Genomic DNA, 15,713 nt, shown 5'->3' with positions numbered 1-15,713 from the left:
GCGGCGCTCATCTCGCTTCAGGCTGAGGAAGCCGGCATTTGTCCACAGACAGCTTTCTGGGTCATGTGGTCAGCAGGACTATACTGCTTCTGGTGCAATGGGACACCATGATGAATGCCAGAGCGCATAGAAACGCCATTTACCTTCCCAGCGCAGCGGTGCCTATTTGTCTACTTGCGCTGATGTGCTTTTGAACTACTAGTAGGGGAGTGGCAGCCTCTTTTCTAGGCTCTGTTACAGGGCATAGGTTGGATGAGGACTATCTGAGCACCTCTCTTTAAACCACCAACAACTGCAGATTGGCTGCTTTTTTTTCAAACAAAAAGCGTCACTTTTAAGTACAGTATGCCCCTTTAAAAATAGTGTCATTTCTCCCTCCACAAGACAAGCCAAAAGACAAGGCAGGAGACACACCACTCAGAACTATTTCCACCCAAGTAGCCAGGATCTGAAAGTGTGACTTCTATTTTCCCCTGCAGGTGGCAGCAGCTCCCCTTCAGGTAGGAGCATTAAAAAAAAAACACCAAAAAAACAGAAGGGCACTGCCATTGCTGAAACACTGATACAGCCCATGTTTGTCAGTCATATAGTTTCTTAGAGCCCCCAGACACCAGCTGAAGATTAAGGCCTCTGCTCACAAATTGAATAGGAAAGAAGCCTAGCTGGATGTTATCAGCACCATTCTTCCCCTCCTGGGGAATCTTTGCCTACCCATCGGGGAGCATCCAATGCTAATCCTACTCAGAGTAGACCCGATGAAATGAATGAGCCCGACCAACTTAGGGCCATTCATTCCAATGAGTAAGACTGGCACTGGATACGCTTTGCGCAGAAGAGGTCGGGTTTAAAACCAGGTAAGTTAGAAGCATCCCGCAGGTTTGTTCAGTAAGAGTTGCACAGCTGCCTCCTTCAACAACCAGAGGGGTTATGTACATCCTTTCGGGGTGATAAGGTACGTGACCTTTATGCTTTGACCTGTGAGGCAAATAGTACCTTGGGGTGGGGCAATTCCAATCAGGAGAATGGCAGAGCGGAAAGGGTTAAACTACCATACTCATCCATTAGCACCATGGACACCAGTTCAAATTTGAGGGGTGGGGAACCAGCATTTAGCTCTTTAAAAATTGCCTATCACATTATGGATCTCCTACTGTTCTGCCTAGTTATGCCTTTATTTGTGCCAGCAGTGCAGCCTTAAACTCACCCCTCCCATCACCCCCAAACAGCTAGCCTTGGCTTAGACCTAGCTGAATCTCGGGAAGTAGCATGGCCGGCCCAGGATGTTTTGTCAGTGGCAAAACAAAACAAAAAATGCATGCTGTGCCCTCCTCCTCTGCCCACAACCCCACAAGTCGCTGAATGGAGGCAGCTTATGGAAGCCCTGGCAGGCTGAAGGTGGCAGGAGAAGAAAAAATAGGAGGCTGGAGAGGAGCAGGTAGAGGAAGAGGTGGGAGCCAAGCACGGGAGGAGGTGGGTGGCATGCTCCCCAGGGCCTGGATCTGCTGCTGCTCCCAGCTGTCCCCAGCCTGCCGCTCAAGACAATTGCCTCATCAGACCACCTGGGTGGGCCAGTCCTGGGAAGTAGCCAGCGACTAATTCGCCACTGGATGCAACATTCAACAGAAGGTTCTTGGCGAAGCCATCACTGATACCACAGCACATCATCATCTGTTGGGACTTGCTGCGAAGAGGTGAAGGGACTTTTCCAGAGTTGGCCCCTCCTCGCTCTGTAAGTGGCCCCCGTGACACGGAACACAGATGATGGTGACAGAATGAGTGGGTGGGTGGGTAATTGATACATTACTTTGGAACTCCAGAATGGAATCTACCTTTGAGCAATGAATAAGGACAATATGATAGTGCCAAAATTCCACAGCTACTCCCTTCCATCTGTAAAGATGGATTTCCCATTCTTCTGACTTCGTGCATTTCACTTCCTTCAAAAAAGAAAGTAAGAAAGTGGTGTCCTTATCCTGGAGTTTCCTTTGATGTTACTGAACATGACGGGAAATGCTAAGGGACTGGGTTAATTTACCCACCCATATCAAGGCTGAGTCAGAAGTACCACATGAGACTCCACTGATCTCTGGCAGCTGAAAAGGACAGTCTTCACTGGAACAGAGAGAAAGAGATAGGAAAGGAAAATCTTCTGGCTGGTATACAACCAACTTTTACTCGGAGTAGACTCAATGAAACAAATGTCCACGACTAACTTAAGTCCATTTATTTAAGTGGGTCTGCTTTCAGTGAAAATTAGTTGAATACACAGCCCTCTGCACAGAGAAGCATTTGCGTGGGATTCGTAGGGGGAAAGACAAAAGGGCAAGACAGACCACAGCAGAAGACCTTTTATAAGATCAAAGCCAAGGCACAATAACCACAAGTTTCAATTGCCACTGCGGCATTTATTGACTTAAAAGCAAAGGTCATCATCGCCTAGTGACATCACAGTGTATGTGGGTAACTCCAAAAAGATTTCAGATTACCATAAAAGGCATGTTAAGAAATAAATAAAGACATTTCACAAAATTGTTTGCTCAAAATAGGTGGGTGCCACAACAAGGCATTGCAACAGACCATACACACTTGCTTCTCCCCCACAACACCCAACAATGCTGTCATATCATTTATATCAAAGCCAACCCAAGTCTGTAAAGCCTCTGAAACCACTAACAAGGTCTGACCGAAATCTCTCTTGGGGTGGCTCATTAAGTGCAACTGGGGGGAAATTTTGCAGGGCAGAGTGAGCCTCATCCAAATTTATGCCAGCCAGTGAGCTACTCATGCTCTTTCCCAGGAAACTACATTCCATCCCCCTCCCCCGCCCAAAAAAGCACGTTGGCATTCCCTGGCTATAGAGCACACTCAGTCTTCATTGGTCTGTTTTGGGGGCCCCTCCGTTTTAAGGGTTTTGTCCCCAATTGCTTTGTTTGTTTCTTGGGGGGATAGTTCTGCAAATCTTCGGCTTTTCTGTAATCCTGCTGCTGATTCCTCCCCTCGTGTGCAGATGGAGCCATTTTGACCACACAGGGATCCATAAATGATAATAAAACATATTGGCTGCCCACAACTGCGAGCCTCCTGGAATTCTATTCTACGTGCCATTCAGATATGCCATAGGCATGAACTTAAAGCATAGTTGCATAAAAGCATTACTCAATGAGTGGCATGCTAAGGTTTTCGAAAAGATCACTGCTGGCCATGGATTGTTTTAATACGATTACTGCTGCAAGCTCCCCCAAAATGATGCAGCAGCCATGTCCAACTGAGAATCCTTGCCACAGGTCTGGCTTGTCCACATTCAGCTCTTAATCCACTTTCCCCACATTCACATTTAGACTGGAATAATCCATGCCCACAGCCTTTTTGAATCTCTATATGCGAAGCAGCTTCACTACCCACCCCCTTTTGTGTGTGCCTTCTAATTTATTAACTCTGTAATGCCAGTTAAGGACTGTACAGGCATGCACATGGATAGCTTTTTAAATTAAAAAACAAAACAAAACCACAAAAATCCTCACCTAAGAACTGTGCAAAAGTGCAGTCAGCCAACTGTAAATTTGCCTGTGCAGTTTTCTGGTTTCATGCAAATCTGAGGGTCAAAGGAAAGCTGGATAAGAAATGAACACACTGATGAAGCAGCGGGTGTGGAAAGCAGAGTAGCAGAAAGTGGTAATTTATCCATCCACTCCCCAAAAACAAAAACAAAACACATTGTATGCAACCCTGAGTAGAGATGTTTAGAGCTTTATCTCCCCCAACTTATTGGATTAGAATTGACAGGGGTCTGCATTCAGATGGGTGTTGCTTGATGGTAATGTCATTTAGCCAATGCAAATTAAATGGGAATACAAACAGCTGCCAACACACAGTAAACCCCAATGTGAATGAGCCCTCGGACTCTACTCTGGTTATCATGTCTACACTCACTGCATATTAATCAGGTCTTAAATTGCATAACCCAGCTGAGCAGCCCACCAAGAAAAAACTAGCTTAGCCAGTGCACTTCACGGCTGTGGAATGATTTCTTCCAGGGTCTCCTACTACCTATAGGATTGTGCCCCACTCATCCATGCAACAGAGTCACTGTGTCCCCAACAGCTGCAGGAGTTGCAGCACTTCAAAAAGTGCAACTTTGCAGCATGAAGGTGCCACAATGGTGAATACATTTATTCCTATACACATACACATAAGGCTGTCATCACACAGCCCCCATTGGAATACTTGCATCACAATCCTGGAATTGTATGAAGCTAGAGGCAGGCCACCAAAAGGTCTTCTCATGGCTACCCTCATTACTGATCTATGTAGTGAGCATACCAGGAGAGCCTCTGAAGCAGATCTTAACGTGTAGGCTGGTTGGTATAGGTGTGGGTGATCCAGGAAATACGGGTAGCTCGGGCCCAAACTTTAAAGTCAAAACCAGCAATTTGAACTGGGCCTGGTAATGTGGTGGTGGTGTTTTGTAACGGTAATAATCATCTTTTGACTTTCATGGGGAAATGAGTGTCTAGCTTCTGACCTGAGCTACCTTGCCCTTTGAGTCTGTCTCTGTATCAGTTGAAGGTGGCAGCATTGCTACTGGTGGGTATGGCATGAAGCAGAAAGTCCCAAACCTCCTTGAGGTGTGTTAGTGGTTGGCATTAGCCAGTCCTCCCAAGGTGCTGTGTGACCTCTGCAGCTGACCCTGGGAAGGGATGAGCACTGTTAGTGCACAGGTGGTGTGTACACCAGAAGGAAAAACACGTTTGGTCTGGATTAATGAGTTCTGCCTTGCGTAGCAAAGGATGTTGGAAAGCTCACTTGTTCACCTCTGTCCCTGTTATGCCAATTTCCTCTTTTTTGTGTGTTTCTCTGTTTTGTGAAACTCATTTTCTTGATTGGCTTACAAACCAACAAGTTCTGAAACCCGTTTTTGTTACATGTACTGAATTATTTTCATACATGGCACAAAAACAACAAAGGAAACCGGATTGCTGTTGTTATTAAAATAATTTATACACCGTGGGAAATGGCAGTCAAACATAACTATGCATACATACTAGTTGGTGCATGAAGGGTTTAAGACCACAGAGTTCCTAGACTCAGCTAGGTCATGCCACTTACCCTCCATGAGGAAGGAAGTGAAGCGGCTTATCTTTCTGTTCCTCACCTCTCTCCATGCCATGTAATCAACCACCTCGCCGCCACTTCTTGCCTCCCAGGATCTGCCCCTAAGGCAACCACCTCATTTTGTTGAATGGTAGAACCATCTGTGGCAGCTACTCATGCAAATACCAGCCGCCGCCTCCTCCTCCTTGGTCACTTGCCATTTTCTTCTGGGTGCCACACAAAGTGGAGGGGCTGGGTCCCAGTAACTCCTATCCCCCGCCCAATACCTACTGCTCCACCAAGAGAGAAGGCAAGCAAAGAGGTAGGAGAGAGTCTGGGCCAAACGACCAGCTGATGGAGGCTCCTTGCAACTAGGCACTCGTCCAGTGCTTCCTGGCAGGAGTAGGCAGAGACAGCAGCTGCTGTGGCTTCCTTCCTGTCAAGACTCTCTGTCACACTGGGAGAGGAAAGGCGGGCTCGACTTCACTTTGCTGAGCAGGGCAGGGGAGAGGGCTGAGCCCACTGGGCATAGCTGCCAAGTTTTCCCTTTTCTCACGAGGAAGCCTATTCAGCATAATGGAAAATCCCTTAAAAAAAGGGATAACTTGGCAGCTATGCCACTGGGGGAGGTGACCCAGCAACCCCCACCCCACCCTACAAGCAGCCCTGCAGCAGCCCCGCTGAGAGCTCCTTCCCCCGCCCACTGGGACTGGGAGAAGCTGGGGCTGAAGCGAACCCTCCCTCCCGCTTAGGAGAAAGACAACAGCGGCGGCGGCGACGTCACGCGCTGCCCGGAACTCAGCTGGGTTTCCAGCAGAGCGGCGGGAGGAGGAAGCCAGGCGTGGAACAGCCGGATGAATAATGAAAGCCGATGCCCACGCTGATTGGCTACCAGAGGCGCCTCCCGGCGAAGGGACCCGCGGAGCTCGCCGGCGATTGGTCGACGGCGGAGAGTGTCGGCAACTAGAGGCGCGCGGGCGAGAGGGAGGGGGCGGGGTCAGGCTCGCAGCCAGCAGCTGGGGCAGGGCTAAGAGCGCGGCGACGGGAAGAGGCCGGATCGGTCCCAGCGGTGGGCAAGGGGCGCCGGGTGGTCTGCAAGGTAGGCCGGGAGGCACAGATGGGGGGGGGGAGGCCGGGCGTGCCGAAGGCTCGCTCTGGGGCGGGAGGGCTCAGCCGCGGCTCAGGTAGAGGTTACCTCTAAGCATGTGCAGAGTGCCCGCTCCATCCGCCACTTGAAGGGTGACAGCTGGGGGCGAGGCGCTGCTCCGAGGAACAACTGCTTCCCTTGGGGAATCAAGGGCAGAGTAGGCAGTAATGCTTTAGTCAGGATGGGGTCGGCGAGCGGCTAGGAAAGAGCAAGTAGGGGGGAGGAAGAGGCTGAAAAGTGGCTCATCTTGGGTGCCGGGAAGAGGTGGCTTTGTGGGTGCTGGTGGGGGGAGGTCTGCTTTATCCAGCCAGCTATGAGCCTTGGAAGAAGTGGTGGGTCATGGGAGCGAAAGTTGTCTCTTGAAGGAGCTGGGAAGTCTGCTGTCATGTATATACCGTAATTCTTTTGGAGGGGTGGGTGTGTTTATGTGTTAATGCGCGTTCGGTTTCCTGGACTTCGGATTAACTCAAGGTGTTGGGTCTGTCGGCGGAGGAGGGAGATGTTTGCTCTCCGTACTTCCTCCAAAAAGTGTGAGAAGTCTACGCGCGCCCCGATGTAGGTTATTGCCCCTGAAGTATTTATTAGGTACATTCTGCAGGCCCTGCCTCAATGGCGGGGAGCGTCTGGAGAGGCGCGGAAAAGGAAATAATTGTAGGGCTGTTGCAGGTGGTTTGGAAACCCATGCTGTTCCCTCAACTACAAGGAAAACGGCTGCTGAAAGCTAGGGTCCCATCTGCCCTACGAATTTTAAGCGGTTTTGTACCGCTTTAAACAGTCATGGAACCCCCTCCCCTCCCGCCCAAGCATCCTGGGAAGTGTAAGAGGACTGAAAGTTGTGAGGAGAGTTGAGCGTCAATTCTCGGAATTTCCTGGGAAGAAGGATTGATTGTTAGACCTCCCTGAGATTGGGAGCTGAATGTGTGTGGGAGGGGGGAGGGCTGTCTCATGACAACTCTCAGCACTCTTATAAACTACTTTGGGGAAAACGCATGCTGGTTTAAGGCGTTTTTTTTAAAAAAACTCCTTTGCAGTTTATGTTGTTGTTTTTTAAATCAAGCGGTGTATTTATTTTAGGAAATAAGTAAAATAAAGTGCTGTGATGCAGCTTTAAGAGTATACTGACGATGGGGGTTCTAGGGCAGTATGGCAGCTGTCACCTATGCAGAGCTAGCTGATATGGTGTTATCTAGGGTGCATTGTTCTTGGTTCTTCCTATCATTCAACAAGGAAGGGTTGGGGCCACAGCTGACATCCACATGCCTTTTTTTGTGTGGGGGTGGTATCCCTGTTGCTGGAAGTTATCAATTGGGAAATCCCCTATTTTTCCCCTCTCTTCTCTCACCCGACCTGGCACCACTTCTTTATCTGGCTATACAAACACAGTGTCCCTGAACATGAGTCTTCATAAAAATCAGATTTAAAAACAAAGCAAAAAAAAAACTCAACTAAACTTAAAAAAAAGGCTGACAGGAAGCTTCTGTTTGCACAAGTGTCTCAATAGGCCAAGTGTGGGGGAGGTTGCGTTATGGTGCAAAAACAGCTCTGCTGCAAAGCTGGCCAGTCCAAGGGTTAGGATCTGGCGGTGCGGCCTTGAAACCTCTGTCAATGTTTACCTTTCTGTTTCAGAAGGAAGGCCTTCGCTACTTTCGAGGTACTTCGGCTTTTTGCTCTGGATTGCATTACCAGGTTTTGATGGGGAGAGGAGGTGCTTGGCTGCTTCCAAGGTTGCCTGGGATGCCTGCTGGAACTTGCAAATTCCCAAATTGTCCTTAAGAAGCTTCTAGCAATAATTTAAGAATGTGCTCCTTCACCAGAGCATTCAGATCTTTCAGGGGGGTTCTTGCATGGTTAGGGAAGTGGCTGAAGACGGAGCTTGCTCTTTTGACTGTGGGTTGCACAGGCGGGTTTTTCCGTTAGTTTATCTGACCCAGGGATCCCTTGTATAGACATTACAATGGCTATTTAATTGAGGGGGCAGGGTTAGCGATGATCACTTTCTCCTGCCTACGGCAAGGTGCTTGCTTTCTTAACAAGGGATGAGGAACTGTGGCCTTTAAGAAGTCAGTTGGCTCCATCCTGGACGCTTTGGTCGCTGTCATCATCCTGGACCATTGACCATCCTAGCTGGGGCTGATGGGAGTTGTAGTCCAACAGACCCTGGAGGGCCACTGTCCCTGGTTTAGGCATTGGGACATATTCCTGCTCCTGTCCTCCAGGTGAAAAAGGTGGAATAATTTCCGTATCACAGGATAACCACAGGGAAATGGAAGTGAAGAGCAGCAGCATAGGCTGAGATCTTGCAAAGAAGCAGGAATGTCCTGCTGTTTTCAGCTGATCTGGGCACTTAAAAGATGCAGTAATATTGCATACCCTCCAACATTTTCCCGATGAAAATAGGGACATCCTATTCCATAATAATAATTTATTATTTATACCCCACCCATCTGACTGGGATGCCCCAGCCACTCTGGGCGGCTTCCAACATATATAAAATTTTTAAACTTCCCTATTCAGGGCTGCCTTCAGATGTCTTGTAAATAGGTTGTATAGTTACTTATCTCCTTGGCTTAGGGGTTGCGTACCCTCCAACATTTCTCCTATGAAAATAGGGACATCCTAAGGAAAAGTGGGATATTCCAGGATCAAATAAAAAACCGGGTCGGCTTCTGTAAATCTGGGACTGTCCCTAGAAAAAAACAGACACTTGGAGGGTCTGATATTGATGTTCCAGTGCCCTGATTTCCATGATGTTGACTGTGATGTTTGCTGAGAGCCAGTATTCTTTCTCTGTCTCTTTCTCCCCCGCTTCCCCACCCCCCTCTGGTTTGCAGTAAGTCAGTTTTATGATTCCTGGCTGACTCCTGCTGCTGCTGTTCTCCCAGCTGACGTCTCCAATGTCAAAACCACAGTGCAGTGTTTGTCTCTGGCCTGAGTTTATAGAAGCAAGGTGCGAAAGAAGCAACATCTTATAGAGGAGCTTGGTTATAAAGATCAGGACAGCTATTCTGTAAGCATAATAACCCATCATGATCCACCACAAAGCCCTTGGCTACGTGGAACAAATGGAACTTGTTAAAGGTCACACATGCAAAACAACTTTGCTTTCATTTTAATTCTTTTCCCAGAATAAATAGAAATGGGAGCATTTATTCGGCGGGGGGGGGGGGTACTCAATGCGGCTTTTAAAAGTTTGACAAAGTCTGCCAGCTATTAGGAACTGGTCCTGCTTGGAAGTCTGGATTTCTAATGAGTCCTTTGCCAGAGGCATGCCTGTTTTACTTTAGCCAGTTGAAGTGAGGCCCTTGAGTTAAACCAAAGCTTTTGCCCCATATGTCATGTGATAGTCCTGTTAACAGGTATTGAAATGAAATTGTGTGCCTATGTTCAGGACATACTTCTGCATCTTAAGTTTTAATCCCATGCTGTTTTGTCTTCTTTAAAATGCACATGTATAAAATGCAGCAAAATAACATATCTTTACAATCACTAAATTTATCTTAGACCAGTGGTTCCTAATTAGGGGTCCGGGGACCCATGGAATGCACACAGGGAGTCCGTGCCCCTATCCCTTACCTACTCCCAAGTAACATTTTGTATTTTTTTTTGCATAGTAATATCACTAATTTTATTGTCTGTTTTGGTGCTGTATAATTTTTCTTTTTCTTTTTGTAATACATTTTTATTAGTTTTCAATTACAGTCCAATAATAGCCTCATTATAACAATGCCAATTTATAATACATTTATTAATACCAATCATTCAAATACTGAATTATCTAATTTAGTTAAAGTGGCCCCAGGTGCTAGATTTGATGGTTTGATGATTTTCTTTATTTCTGCATTCCAAAATCTTATTAGTTTCAATTACATTCCAGTCATAATGATAATCCCTTATACAACAGCAATATTAATAACTTTTAATCGTGTTGTCACATTAAATGATTTATAAAATTGCAAGTGAGGAACTCAAGCTATATCCTTGCTCTTCCTGTGTGTGGCAATTATTTTGCCCATGGTGTTTCTTCCTGTCCTTGTAAGATGTTATGTCTTTCTTTCCTCTGATCGTTGCTGTTATCCGTCATGCCTTTAGCGGAGCTGATATCCCATTGTTGTTTCAGAAATTTCTCCATCGCTCCATCCCATGCTTCGTTGTTTTGCACTGAGAACTTTAACAATAGCTGCAAAAGTCACTCTTTCCCAGTAAATAAACTGTTGTCACCATTTTTCTTCTCCGCCTGGGAAGAAGAGCGGTCTGTCGAACTGCAGATGATTCAGTAAAGAACCTTAGCAGCTACTTGGCAGTTCACAGACTCCTTTCATCCTTCCTTCCTGCTGAAGATATATGAGCAATTATACTTCCAATAAAATTAAATTTCATGTCCTCTTGGCATTGTTCACTTTTTAAATAATAAAGGATGGGGAAGAGTCAGTTCTAAGTTTCCATCATAAACCTTTTGCAAAATAGAGCTTCCCTCCCTTTCCCCCCTTTTTACACACACATTTCCGTTTGATGTTATATTCCATGTTTATAATCCTTTTTCTTCCATCCTTGCTTGTAAAAATATAATTTGAACCTGTAGGCTTCCCCCCCCCCCAGTCATTTGCACCAAATGAAGTCTTATCTCAAGTTCAAACCTTCTATCCTTGCAGTTGGTTTGTTCTGCACTTTGTGATCTCATCTCTTCTAGCATGTGCCTGTACTTTAGTCCAAATTAAGCTCTAATTAACAGGAGAACCTCTGCTTCTTAATGGCGCCGCTGGAGGGTTTTCGGCAGGTGAAGTGCTTTTGCACTCAGCGTCTTCCTGCCCCCCGCATTCCATGCACTGTTTTATTCTGCCTAACTTGTAGAGTTGGAGAGTGCCTTGTAGTCCACACACACCCTGCACCATGCAGGACATTCAGAGCTAGAGTGCCCCATATCTCAGGTGGTGCAGTGGGTCAGCATACTTGGCAGGTGGTGCAGTGGGTCAGTATACTTCTTAACCAGAAGGTTGGTGGTTCGAGCCCACCCAGGGACAACTGTGGGCAGGATTCCTGCATCGCAGGGTGTTGAGCTTGGTAAATCTATGGGTACCTTCCAATCATACAGTTCTGTTATTCTATGAATAGGTGACTGCCAAGCCACTGATTGAAGATCTCAGGCTGACAGGCCAGGAGAGGGCATTTTTCTGTGGCAGCTCCTCATCTGTAGAACTTCCTTCCCCACAGAGGTGTGTCTGGCACCTTCAATAGGGAGCTTTTGGTGAATGCTGAAGACAATGCCTCTTCACTGTGGCTTTTGACACTCGATAGGTCTTATTTTTAGGGACGCGGATGGCACTGTGGTCTAAACCACTGAGCCTGGGGCTTGCCGATCGGAAGGTTGGCGGTTCAAATCCCCGCGATGGGGTGAGCTCCCATTGCTCGGCCCCTGCTCCTGCCAACCTAGCAGTTTGAAAGCACGTCAAAGTGCAAGTAGATAAATAGGTACCTCCCTGGCAGGAAGGTAAACAGTGTTTCCGTGCACCGCTCTGGTTTCGCCATAAGCGACTTAGTCATGCTGGCCACATAACCTGGAGAAACTGTCTGTGGACAAACGTCGGCTCCCTCAGTCAGTAAAGCGAAATGAGCGCCGCAACCGCAGAGTCGTTCGTGACTGGACTTAACTGTCAGGGGTCCTTTACCTTTACCTTTTTATGTCTTATTTTTAGTACCCAACTTGTTTCTGCGATTGTAGGTGGTTTTGAACTGCTTTTAATGTTGTGCAATACTGTGTTTTAGTGTCAGTATTGCATTTTAATTGTTGTACCATGGCCTGGCACCTTAGGGTAAAGGGCGGGTAATAAATTGTAATATTTATGATAATATCTCCAGAGAGAGAGAGAGAGCCAGCCCACCTGCCAGGCAACAGTTTCCAGCATCAAACTGATCTAATCATAAAGAACTTTTTAATGTACATCCAAAATCTAATCCTGCCCTCTGGGACGTAGAGAACAAGACTTTGTCATAGCACTCCTTCATTACCTGAAGGTATTTTCACACAGCAGCCGCCACACCCCTCAAGTCTTGGCTTCTCCAGAATAGATATCTAAGTCTGTAGCATCTTCTTTGACAATACAGTATGTCTCTATTTAGTTTGCATTCCGAGTTTCCCAGGGTGCTCAGAAGGGTGTGTCATAATGTTTCTCATAGAAATGGCGAGAATCCCAGAGGCCATCCCTTCAAATGAGTGGAGAAGTGTCACTCAACTACCGGTAGGAGAGGCAGAAAGTTCAGTGGCTGTCTTTATTTCGAAACAAATGCTTTCAGTTTTCTTTGCTTGTTGTGGCTCTCCCAGCACTTTGCTTTTAGTGGTTCCTTTGCCATGTGCACAGGAAACGTTTCTCAAAGTGAGAAGTGGCCAGTGCATTCAAAGCTGCATTATCTCCTTCCACGTGCAGAAGTGCTTTCAATGGTTTCTTGGTGTACAGTATCTGGTTTCTGTTCTGCGCCTCTCTCTCTTTTTTAAGCCTATGAAGAATCCTGCTGCAGCAGGCCAATGGCCCATCTTGTCCAGCAGCATATTGTATCTCAGAGGACATTTATCAGCACCCTCCCTCATCCCACTCCTTCAACTGCTTGAAGAAAAGCATGGGCGTGTTGACAGATGGGACCCCTGCAGATTCAGCTTATTAACAACCATGTGCAGAAAGCTCACACAGCCTGTAACCACTGTTAGAGGTGGTGTTTGTCTTGGGGATCCCATCTTTATGGACACCATCTAGCTCACTGGCCTCATTTGCTTATACAGTGGTACCTTGGAAGTTGAACGGAATTCGTTCCGGAAGTCTGTTTGACTTCCAAAATGTTCGGAAGCTCCTTCGGACATCCGGGCTCCAAATAACGTTTGCAAACTGGAACACTCACTTCCAGGTTTGCGGCGTTCGGGAGCCAGAACGTTCGGCTCGCAAGGCGTTTGGGATCCAAGGTACGGCTCTAATGCTAAGCCCAAACCATAGCTTAGTGAGCAATTGCAGCCACTTCACTACCCTCCACCCCACAGTCCTGCCGCTGAGCTTAGTGTGTCATCCAAACCAGCACTCGTGGTTTGTCTCCTCCAAACAAACCATGGACAGTTAACTAAGTACAAACCTTGGAGCCACTTGAGTTCACATACAGCACTGAGCCAAATCAGGGCTTTGCTCTGGGTAGCCTGACAGCATCAGAACCACAGGAGGAGTGAAGCAGTCAGCTTTTTCCCTAGGCACCTGTACCTATGCATGTTCTTGCTGTGTTACATCCAAACCAGACAAGGGACAAATTTCATGCATATATATTTTTTAAAAAACAAAACAAGTCAAGTCAAGTGTCTTAATTGTGCTTTTATATTTTAATAGGTTTTGTTTGATACGGTATTTTAATAGTTGTATTTGTTTTGTGGGCCACTTAGAGAATTTATATTATGGATTGGCTATGTGCCACCTCCCAGTACTTAAAGAAGTTCTGCTTCTTTAAAATCTTTCTCTTGGCCCAGCTTGGCTTTTGTGCAAGCGTGATGAGTCTGCTGCTTGCAATGGGGAATCAAAAGCATTTCCTGATCCACTGTGCAGACTGCTGGCTTCTTTCACTTTCCATTCATGGTCTGAAAAAAGAAGACGGCTCTGAATTGTGCCATGGTGGTCGTTGTTCTGTGAGACTGAATGTCTACCCTCTCCCTTGCCTGCTGCCGACTTATTTCAAATGATTATTGACCCTCAGGAAACTGAAACATTGGAACAGACAATAACAGTTCTTTCCTCCTGGGCTTCATAGCTAGCTTCCAAATGACCTGTGCGTGGAACACATCTGAAGGCAACTTCCTTGTCTCTGGGGCAGTTCCCAGCAGAGTCTGCCTCCTGCATTTCCTGTAAGCCCCTTTCCTGCTTTGGGGGCAAATGAGAACAGAGATTGAGAATTCATCCCGTGCTTACGAGTCAGGACTTTAAAGGTACAGTGTTGTTGAGGGGTTGTCCTGTGAGTTTTGTTTTGTTTCGTGCTCCGAAGGGGCTTTTTGAATGTGGGTGAAAGTAAACATGATTCGTGACTCGGTGAATGTGGCACGTTTGCCAAAAGTCCCATCTGTTCTTCAGGTCTGTTCTGCAGATGTGACAGAATGAGGTGCTGGTGTGAATCGCACCACAGCAAAGAGATGGTGGGGAATTACTTTTAAAAAAACTATCTCATTTTAATTCTGGACAACCTGCCATCCATTTTAAAGGCCTTTGGCTATACAGTATACAATAAAATTTATTTAAATGTAAATATTTTAATTCCGTAACTAGAAAACTAGAACTGAAAAATGGATGTTCTAGTTTGTTTCCTTCCTAGGAGGTATGCCTGGAGGAGCATCCGTTTGGTGTAATGGTGAGAATGTCTGACTAAGACTTGGGAGACCAGGGTTTGAACCTCCGCTCAGCTATGAAGCTCACTGGGGAACCTTGGGTCAAACACTCCCTTTTAGTCTAGCCTACCTCACAGGGTTGTTGTGCGGTTTAAATGAAGAGGATGAAAACTTAGGGTTGCCATACGTCCGGAATATCCCAGACATATCCGGAATACTGCAGTCAAAAGCAGTGTCTGGGTGGAAATCACTAAAAATGTTCGGGGAAATCCAGACATAGGGCAACCTGTGTTGGAAGTGTCATTTTTTTCGATTTCCCTTAAAAATAGGGCAAAAAGTTCTTTGTTTGTTTGCCAAAAAAAGCTCAACAAACTCTGTATGCCACCTAGAACTCTTTGGAGGAAAGGTGGGATAGAAATGCAATAAGATAAACAAAGAGCAGGAAAACCCAGCAAAAAGAGCTTTTAAGCACTCTGACTTGCTTACCAGGCTCTGGGAGACACTCACCTGGAGGCCTTTGTGATATACCAGGGCCTGGTAAGCTCTCCACCTTGCATGTGTTTAATTTGTATGATGGGTGTGCTGGCCAGCCGCCAAATGCATAAAACTGTGATCGCGCAACTTTCGAGTCAACTGTATTTATTTAGAAGATTTATAAGCCGCTTAATCAAAGAGCTCCCTAAAGTGGTGTACAAATAAAATGTAGCTAACCCAGCTAAAATCTGCAAAACAATTAAAAAACAAACACACATAAAATAATTATTAAAGCACAGATAAAGCCAGACGAACTTTTAAAACAAATACTGTACATTACGGGTAACTGAAATAATGTACAGTATCTTGTTAAGCAGCCAAGGCCAGCCAAAATCTGTTGGCATCTTAATACAAACAAACAAATGAAGCTACTTGTTATTTGCATAGCATCTTCTTTGCAATTCAGCAGATTAATTAGTTTATGGGGGTTGACTATGGCTTCTGTCCAGAACAGATGCAAGCAATTTACCCTGTGGCTGATACTTGCAAATTAGGCAAGAGTTATTTTGTCACTCCAGACCAACAAATGCAAAATGTGGCCTTTCATGCACGTTTGAGAATAGTGGCTCTTTTTAAGTCAGTTACCTGCATAAATTGAAACCA

At 46.2% G+C, this 15,713-nt stretch overlaps 1 protein-coding gene across 3 annotated transcripts in view; it reads left to right on the top strand.

Moving 5' to 3' along the window:
• The first annotated feature begins 6,086 nt into the window (after positions 1-6,086).
• STAT3 (signal transducer and activator of transcription 3) overlaps positions 6,087-15,713 on the top strand; it is a 42,357-nt gene continuing 32,730 nt past the window's right edge. For 2 of the 3 annotated variants that reach the window (XM_060281459.1, XM_035136519.2), the window contains exon 1: positions 6,087-6,190. The gene's annotated coding sequence lies outside the window, so the exon portion shown is untranslated. Of the gene's footprint in view, positions 6,191-6,272; positions 14,184-15,713 lie in introns of those variants that run through there. The other variant, XM_035136520.2, reaches the window with a different exon arrangement.

The sequence above is a fragment of the Zootoca vivipara genome, chromosome 13 (genome assembly GCF_963506605.1).
Source record: "Zootoca vivipara chromosome 13, rZooViv1.1, whole genome shotgun sequence".
Classification (NCBI taxonomy): Eukaryota; Metazoa; Chordata; class Lepidosauria; order Squamata; family Lacertidae; genus Zootoca; species Zootoca vivipara.
The sequence above is the reverse complement of the archived record's forward strand: the minus strand, read 5'-3'. Positions and strand labels throughout refer to the sequence as shown.